The 8,777-nt window shown below is 39.9% G+C and overlaps 1 pseudogene; it reads left to right on the top strand.

The window, feature by feature from the left end:
* Positions 1 to 878: 878 nt before the first annotated feature.
* LOC147398501 (uncharacterized) lies at positions 879 to 5,727 on the top strand (annotated as a pseudogene).
* The last annotated feature ends 3,050 nt before the right edge of the window (positions 5,728 to 8,777 follow it).

Below are 8,777 nucleotides of genomic sequence, written 5' to 3'. Positions count from 1 at the left end.
CGTGTGAATTCTCCTCCTATTGTGTTGCAATTTGGTAGTGTATGTTAGGTAGGAGATCGCAGAAAAATCCGATTGTATTTGATCCGGAGATCACAAGGTCTCACCCTCTACCTAAGGTTAGAAGAGAAGGCAACACCGTTCTCACTCCACCAGTCCCAGAAATGGATCCACATCCACTTCCACCTCATCACATCCATGAGGATCAACGAACGCTCAATGAGTTGTTCGCACCTATTACTGCCAACCCTCCATCATGTATAATTTTACCTGCTGCTAACGTGGCACAATTTGAAATTCGGGCAGCCACCATCAATATGCTGCCCAAATTCCACGGTTACGAGAGTGAACAACCGTACAATCACCTCAATAAATTCTTGACCTTATGCCAGACATTCAAAAATGGTCACCTCGACGATGAGAATGTCAAGCTTAGGTTATTCCCGCTCTCTCTCGAAGACCATGCTGCGGCTTGGTTAAACTCTTTGTCCTCCAACTCTATCACTACATGGGATGAGTTGTCGAGAAAATTCATGGCCAAATTCTTCCCTATGGCGAAGACGGAACAATTCAAAAATGCCATTCGGAACTTCAAGGGAAGACCGGATGAAGAATTCTCCCAGACTTGGGAAAGGTTCAATGACCTTCTTGTTAAGTGTCCACATCATGGGATAGACAAAGCCCAATTAGTTAATTTCTTTTACCGAGGTCTCCCAACAGCCCAGCGTATTCTTCTCGAGTCTATGCATCAGGGTAAATTCATGAATCAAACTCCTAATCAAGCTTATGAATTCTTAGTCGAATTGGCTGAGAATGCTCGAAATTGGAGCACAAACATAGGGGATTTCGATAGAGGAGATTTAGGAGTCAAGAAGCCGGGCATGTATGAGGTTAAGTCTGATCCTGAACTTAAGAGTGTCATGAATAGCCTTGTGAGTAGCTTACAAAGTCTCAACAAAAAGTTTGACGCTTTCAGTGTCAAAACCAACTTTCAAGAAGCCACTCCAATCCTACAAGTTGCCACAGAGACATTTTCATCATGTCAGCTGTGTGAGAATTTCAATCATTCTACGGAGAATTGTCCCACCTTGACTCTCTCACAGTCAGAGCAAGCCAATGCTGTTGGAAATTACAGCACGTATAGGAAACCTACTCCTAACTCCTATAGTCAGACATACCATCCCGATAATAGGTTTCACCCCAATTTTTCATATCGACAAAGTGAACCTATCCAATCAGGAGGTCCTCCAGGGTTTCAGAAAAATTTCAATCGTCAAACTCATGCCAGTGCGAACCTATCTTTGGTTCCGCAGCCATCTTATTCTTCACCTCAAAATTCTGATCAACGGGCGATCGTTGTCGACCCTATGACCAATTACTCTCCTCCTGTTGCTCAACCAAACTCAGCATTGGAATCAATGATGGCTGAGATCTTAAAGCAACAACAACAACTCATACATCAACAAATCCAAACTACCCAGAACCAGTCTCAGACCAACCAGGTCACTGCGCAAGCAATCAAAAATTTAGAGGTTCAGATGGGTCAGTTAGCTTCATCCATAGGAGAGAAAAACAAAGGCCAGTTTCCCAGTCAAACTGTGCCTAATCCAGCAGGAACTGTTCCAAGAGGACAGTATGAAATCAATAGTCAGGCAGGTCCCTCTAATTCTATCCAAGCCGTCCACACCTTACGATCTGGTAAATTGGTGGACAATAAAGTTGAAATGCCTGAGGAGGTTCTATCCAAAGAAACAACCTCTAGTGCACCTTCCACAGAAAAAGAAGACCAGTCTAAGGAAACACCTCCTCCTTTCGAAAGTCGAGTAATCATTCCCAAAGCTCCGTTCCCTCATAGACTTCTAGACAACAAAAAGGGAAAACAATTGGAAGGAATTCTAGAAGTATTCAAAAATGTTCAAATAAATATTCCCTTCCTTGACGCAATTCGTCAAATTCCCTCATATGCCAAGTTTCTCAAAGATCTCACCACAGTGAAGCGAAAAACTCCTGTGCCAAGAGAGGCTATGATGACAGCCCAGTCTTCCTGTCTGATTCAGCAGACAATTGTTCCTAAATTCAAGGACCCAGGCTGTCCTACAATTTCTGTGCACATTGGAGAAACGATGATTGAGAAATGTCTATTAGATCTTGGGACTAGTGTGAATCTTCTTCCTTTCTCAGTCTACCAGCAATTAGGTTTAGGTGAACTTAAACCTACGGATATCACTCTAAGTCTAGCAGATAGATCGGTGAAGATTTCCAAGGGAATAGTGGAGGATGTGATTATCAAGGTGAAGGATTTCTACTTTCCTGCCGACTTCGTAGTTCTTGACACTGAACCTGTCATTACCCAAATTCTCATGTGCCAGTCATCTTAGGAAGACCTTTCTTAGCCACTTCTGATGCAGTCATCAAGTGTCGCAATGGTATCATGACCCTATCATTTGGGGACATGAAGGTTAAAATGAATGTCTTCCAAAATAAGTTTCAATCTACTGACATGGATGATTTGGAAGAAGTCAACATGATCGACACCCTGGTCAGTAGCACTTTTGAGGAAGTGGAGAACAAGGATCCGCTAGAAGAGTATTTTGGCCAATTCAGCCTTGAGTTCGATACTGAGAAATCCATCACGGAGGTAAACTCTCTTCTTGAATCTGTCCCTATGATGGATTGGCAGCCAAAAATTCAGAGTCTGTCCTCTCTCTCGTCATCCCCAATAGTGGAAGAAATTCCAAAGCTTGAGTTAAAGCAATTGCCTGATACGCTGAAATACGCATTTTTGGGTAATGCTGAAACTTTTCCTGTCATTATCTCCCCTACTCTAGAAAAATCACAAGAAAATCGGTTACTTGATGTTCTGCGCGAAAATCGAGAAGCTATTGGATGGACCATAGCTGATATCAAAGGCATCAGTCCTTCTGTGGTCATGCATCAAATTCATCTTGAGGAAAATTTCAAACCATCGAGAACCACAGAGGCGACTCAATCCGGTGTTACAAGAGGTCGTCCGAAAAGAAGTCATCAAACTTTTAGATGCGGGTATTATATAACCCATCTCGGATAGTAAATGGGTTAGTCCAGTTCAGGTTGTCCCTAAAAAGTCAGGTGTCACAGTTGTGACAAATCAGGATAATGAACTCATACCTACTCGAGTCCAAACCGGATGGAGAGTGTGTATAGACTGCCGAAAACTGAATACGATGACACGTAAGGATCACTTCCCTCTTCCATTCATCGATCAGATGCTTGAACGTTTAGCTGGTCATGCTTATTACTGTTTTCTTGACGGATATTCGGGATACAACCAGATCCCAATAGCCCCAGAGGACCAAGAAAAGACAACGTTTACCTGTCCATTTGGAACCTTCGCCTATCGACGTATGCCCTTTGGGCTATGTAATGCTCCTGCCACCTTTCAAAGGTGCATGTTGAGTATATTTTCTGATATGGTCGAAGACTTTCTTGAAGTCTTCATGGACGATTTTTCTGTATTTGGGTCGAGTTTTGATGACTGTTTGGATCATTTGAAGTTAGTTTTGAAAAGATGTCGAGAGAAGCACCTCGTGCTAAATTGGGAGAAGTGCCACTTCATGGTCACTTCTGGGATAGTTCTAGGACACATTATTTCCCACAAAGGAATTGAGGTAGATAAAGCCAAAGTCGATCTCATCGCAAATCTCCCTCCACCTAAAACTGTGAAAGAAGTTCGTTCGTTCCTAGGGCACGCAGGGTTTTACAGAAGGTTCATCAAAGACTTCGGAAAAATTTCAAAACCCCTGTGTGATTTGTTAGCCAAAGACATTTCTTTCGAGTTTTCTACCACTTGCTTATCCGCCTTTGAGAAACTAAAAACTGAGTTGACCTCAGCACCTATTATCCAACCACCCAATTGGGATCTCCCATTTGAGGTGATGTGTGATGCATCCGATTACGCTATAGGTGCTGTATTGGGGCAACGAGTTGACAAACTCCCCCATGTCATCCAGTATGCCAGCAAGACGCTTAATGATGCCCAGCTCAATTATTCCACCACGGAAAAAGAACTACTAGCAGTAGTTTTTGCCTTAGATAAATTCCGTTCCTATCTTATAGGGTCCAAAGTAGTCATTTTCACTGACCACGCAGCGCTGAAATACCTTCTTGCCAAGAAGGATGCAAAACGAGGTTGATACGATGGATCCTTCTTCTTCAAGAGTTTGATCTCGAAATTCGAGACAAAAAGGGATGCGAGAGAATGTGGTTGCAGACCACCTATCTAGGCTAGTAGTTGAAACTCTCTTTGACTCTCTTCCAATTTCTGAAAATTTTCCTGACGAGCAAATCATGGCAGTTTCTATTTCTGACACACCTTGGTACGCTGACATTGTCAACTACCTGGTGACAGGTCAAACTCCAACCTCTTGGAGTAAACAAAATCGCCTGCGCTTCCTCGCCCAAGCCAAATGGTTCTTCTGGGATGATCCGTATTTATTCAAATACTGTCCAGACCAGATAATTCGTCGGTGTATTGATGAGAAAGAACAGAGTGGGATTCTCGAGTTTTGCCACAATCATGCTTGTGGTGGACATTTTGGAGGAAAGAAAACGGCAGCTAAAATCTTACAATGTGGTTTTTATTGGCCCACAATCTTTCGTGACGCTCATCTCTTTGCTAAATCTTGTGATAGATGTCAACGTCTAGGAAAAATCAGTCGAAGAAATGAGATGCCCCAACAACCAATTTTGATCATCGAAATCTTCGATGTTTGGGGCATTGACTTCATGGGTCCCTTCCCCATTTCACACGGATTCCAATACATTTTAGTCGCAGTCGACTACGTGTCAAAATGGGTTGAAGCCACAGCTTGTCGAACGAATGATCATAAGGTTGTTGTTCAATTTCTAAAAAATACTGTGTTTGCTCGATTTGGTACCCCTCGTGCTATCATTAGTGATGGAGGGAAACATTTCTGTAACCGAGTTTTCGAAAGCTTGATGCGCAAATATTCAATCACTCATAAGGTAGCTACTCCGTATCACCCACAAACCAGTGGGCAGGTCGAAATTTCTAATCGTGAGATCAAAACCATTCTTGAAAAAACCGTCAATCCGACTCGTAAAGATTGGTCCTTACGATTATCAGATGCCTTGTGGGCTTACAGAACAGCGTTCAAAACTCCAATAGGAATGTCCCCTTATCGGTTAATCTTTGGTAGAGCTTGTCATTTGCCAGTCGAACTTGAGCATCGAGCTTATTGGGCGATCAAACATTTAAATTTTGATCTAGCGAAGGCCGGCGAGCTTAGAAAACTCCAACTCACTGAGTTGGAAGAATTAAGGAATGATGCTTATGATAGCGCAAAACTTTACAAAGATCGAACGAAAATCTGGCATGATAAGCATATTCAGAGAAAATCTTTCCACGTAGGCCAAAAAGTGCTCCTATATAACTCTCGCCTTCATTTATTTCCAGGGAAATTAAAGTCCCGTTGGACTGGACCATTTTTGATTCACAATATTCACCCTCATGGAAACATCGAGGTACTCAATCCAGCCAATGGAAATATTTTTCAAGTCAATGGCCAACGGCTGAAGCCATTTCAGACTCTTCCTCATTCATCAGAAAAAGATTCATTTTTGAGCAATCCTGTGTACCAGGATTAGCTCCAATTCCATGTCTGGCTGAAGACATTAAACTTAGCGCTATTTCGGGAGGCAACCCTTGATTTTTGTGCATATTCTGTCAATTTTTTCCACATTTACTCATCTTCAAAAAAAAAAAAAAAAAAAAAAAAAAAAAAAAAATTCGGACCACTTATTTTGGCATACTTTCTATTGCTTGAACTTTATGTGGCGTGCTTCTTCGCTTCTACATCTTATGCGGAACATTTCTTTTGGTTGTACCCACAACTTCTGCGATGTAATGAAATCCGTTTTCAGGTGTATTCTAAACCTCTACTCTTTAATCATTGAGGACAATGCTACATTTAGGTTTGGGGGTGTGGGATAGCACATTTCAATTTTTCAATTTCTGTACATTGTTTTCGGTACATTTTTCAAAAATACCTTCATCAAAATGTTTATATGTACTGTCATCATATGAATTTTTAAAGCAGGCTCATGTCCAATTTGTTTATAAATTCTTATTCCTCAAAAACAAGATATTTTGAAAAACAAAATTCACGTCACTTCTGATTGTAGTGAAAAAGTTATTTTGGATTAAGAGTTGTCTTCTTCACTGTCTAGAATGAGAGGGAAAGCTTGAAAAATAATGAACTTTGACCTCCTTGTCCTTTGGTTGGCTGAATAGAAGAAAAACAGAACTGTAGTTGATATTTTTCGAGACAGCAACCATATGATTAGACTGGGTACCTTGAAAAGGGCTACCTGCTTTTGAAAAAAGAATATCAGAAAAATGATAAAGCGTGAAAAAGGTTGAAAAGAAAAGCAGAAAGATGTGAAGGTTAGAACTGAAAAAGTGCAAATTGTAAAAAGAGTCCAATGGGACCAAAATAGTTCAGTAGGGTGAAAGCCGTCGATGGTAAAAATGTGAGTACACTGGAATATCACAGATAAAGCCCCTTAGAGGTATTAAAGTGAACATCCATACTTCTCACAATCCCAGACAGGAGGCTCTTAGTTTCGAGTTAGAATTTAGGCAGACCCATACATTTTAGTAGTTAAGAAGGGAAACCTTGTTCCGAAAAATTTATGTTACAATCAGAAAAATTTGTGCACACACTCAAGATATTTCTGAAAATGAGGAATAAAAAGAATTTTTACTCAAATAGACCTTTGACTGGATTCTGAAAATTGGTGTGATGGCACTATATGCAATAATTTTGAAGTTGTTATCTTTCAAAATGTTAGAATTTTGTGGGTATATTCACTGCAAACCCTCACGAGTCAAACTCGTCCACTAGGGGTAACCTAGGGGTTTAAGGGCTTACTGCATAAGCTAAATGCAGTCGGGAACCTCACGAAAGAGGAGTTGTTTACATTTAAGTTTTGCTCGGGACTAGCAAAATTGAGGTTTGGGGGTGTGATAAGGTCCCAATTATTCGATTTTGGGACCGTAATTGCATTAAGATTACCATTGTATAAATGTTAGTTCCTTTAAATAATTGCAAAATTATTTTATTTATCCAAATTAATAAAGCTAATGATATATTAGTGTTAATTGTAGCGCACGTGGAAGCCAACAAATCGCGAAACAATTACGGTTACAATACACGAGTCGAAGGGAAGTTTCCAGAAAAATCTCGGTCGATTTGGGCGCCACGTCACCGCGCCGCGGCTAGGCATGACCGCGCCGCGGTCATTTCGAGGAATTTATCCTCGAGATTTTTACAGAAGCTTCTAGAAGCTTCGGTGGTTGTAACTGATTGGGTAGTTCGAAGCAAATCATCCGAAAAGTTGACCCGATTACCCGAATACAAATGTTATAAATTGGGGGCTCTTCTCTTCTTCTCTTGTTCGATAAGTTTTGATTTTTTCTTCTTTTAATTTTCTGTAATTTTTCCTTTTGGTGAGATCTTGAGTGTAGTGAGAACATCAAGAGTAAGCCATTGGCTCTATTGTAACTCTTTTGAGAGATCCATTCAAGAAGGAATCAAGTTGCATCTTCATCTTCTTCTCCCATCTTCTCTTTGCTTTTTAGTATTGTTGCAATATGATCCTTGCGATGATCGGCTAGATCCTCTTTAGAGAGATCAATGATGCCGAAGCAAGTTTATCCCTCTAATGTAGTTTTAATTCCTTATTTTGCTTACATGTTTACTATTCTAGAAATTCTACTTTGATTAGATGATCTACTTATATTTTTGATTCAAACTTGATAGCCATTACTTAGATAAGCTCAAGAACGGCTATGCTTTGTGAAGAATCTGAATATAAGCTAGGCAATCTCAATTAAATCTGAATTTTCATGAATGTCTCTTGGTTACCTTTAATAATTAAACCGCTCCACCTTCCGATCCATGAGCAATGACTTGCTACATGGATTGAGATATTCTTGGAATTGATCTACATTATGGATAGTTTGCAAAAGCTGATTTGATTTCTCTAAACCTCCTTTCTTTTATCTTCAATCTCTACTTTCTGTTTTTATTTCAAATTGCAAGTTAATTTCCATTTCATTTATGCAACAAATCTGTTTTGTTTTCAAGAAAAATCTGTTTTCCAATTCTGTTTTGGACTTCTAACCGTATGAATCTTTGAATCTTCATTGTCCCTGTGGAACGAATTCGACTTGCCCAAAGTCTTAATTCACATCTTAATCTCTGCATCTCTATTGCAAGCTTTACAACCGATCAATTACAAGAATCAAAAATTTTGCAACAGAAAAAAAAATAATATAGAAAATTACTATTAAAGAATTCTAATTAAGAAAGCACAACAATGAGGACGAGCAATGGAAACAGACAGCCATTCTACAAAGGACCAACTACAATCACCAACTGCACTTTTTTAACCGATGTATCTCTTGAAGAAATATAAGTAACCTGTGTCTTTGGGGGGATTTATGGAGATCCCATCCTTTTCATCATTGAAAATCACCCATCTCCCATCTTTATACACATGAGCCACATATTGTCCACATTGGGCAGATTTACCAATATGGCTCATCAGTCCCATAAGCTTGTAGTCTGCAAAAAGGAGAAAATGAGAAATCTGTTAAGAGTTGTGATTGACCTTATTTATGAAAAGTCTGCCAGCATGGGAACGAATAAAGAAACTCAAACAAAATGTGTATTCGAATTGGTAATAAATCAACCAAGAAATCTAAATTCTAATCA

Source organism: Akebia trifoliata, chromosome 7 (assembly GCF_017979445.1).
Source record: "Akebia trifoliata isolate Shusen 1 chromosome 7, ASM1797944v1, whole genome shotgun sequence".
Taxonomy (NCBI): Eukaryota; Viridiplantae; Streptophyta; class Magnoliopsida; order Ranunculales; family Lardizabalaceae; genus Akebia; species Akebia trifoliata.
Note: the sequence above shows the minus strand (reverse complement) of the source record. Positions and strands in the feature narration are given on the sequence as shown.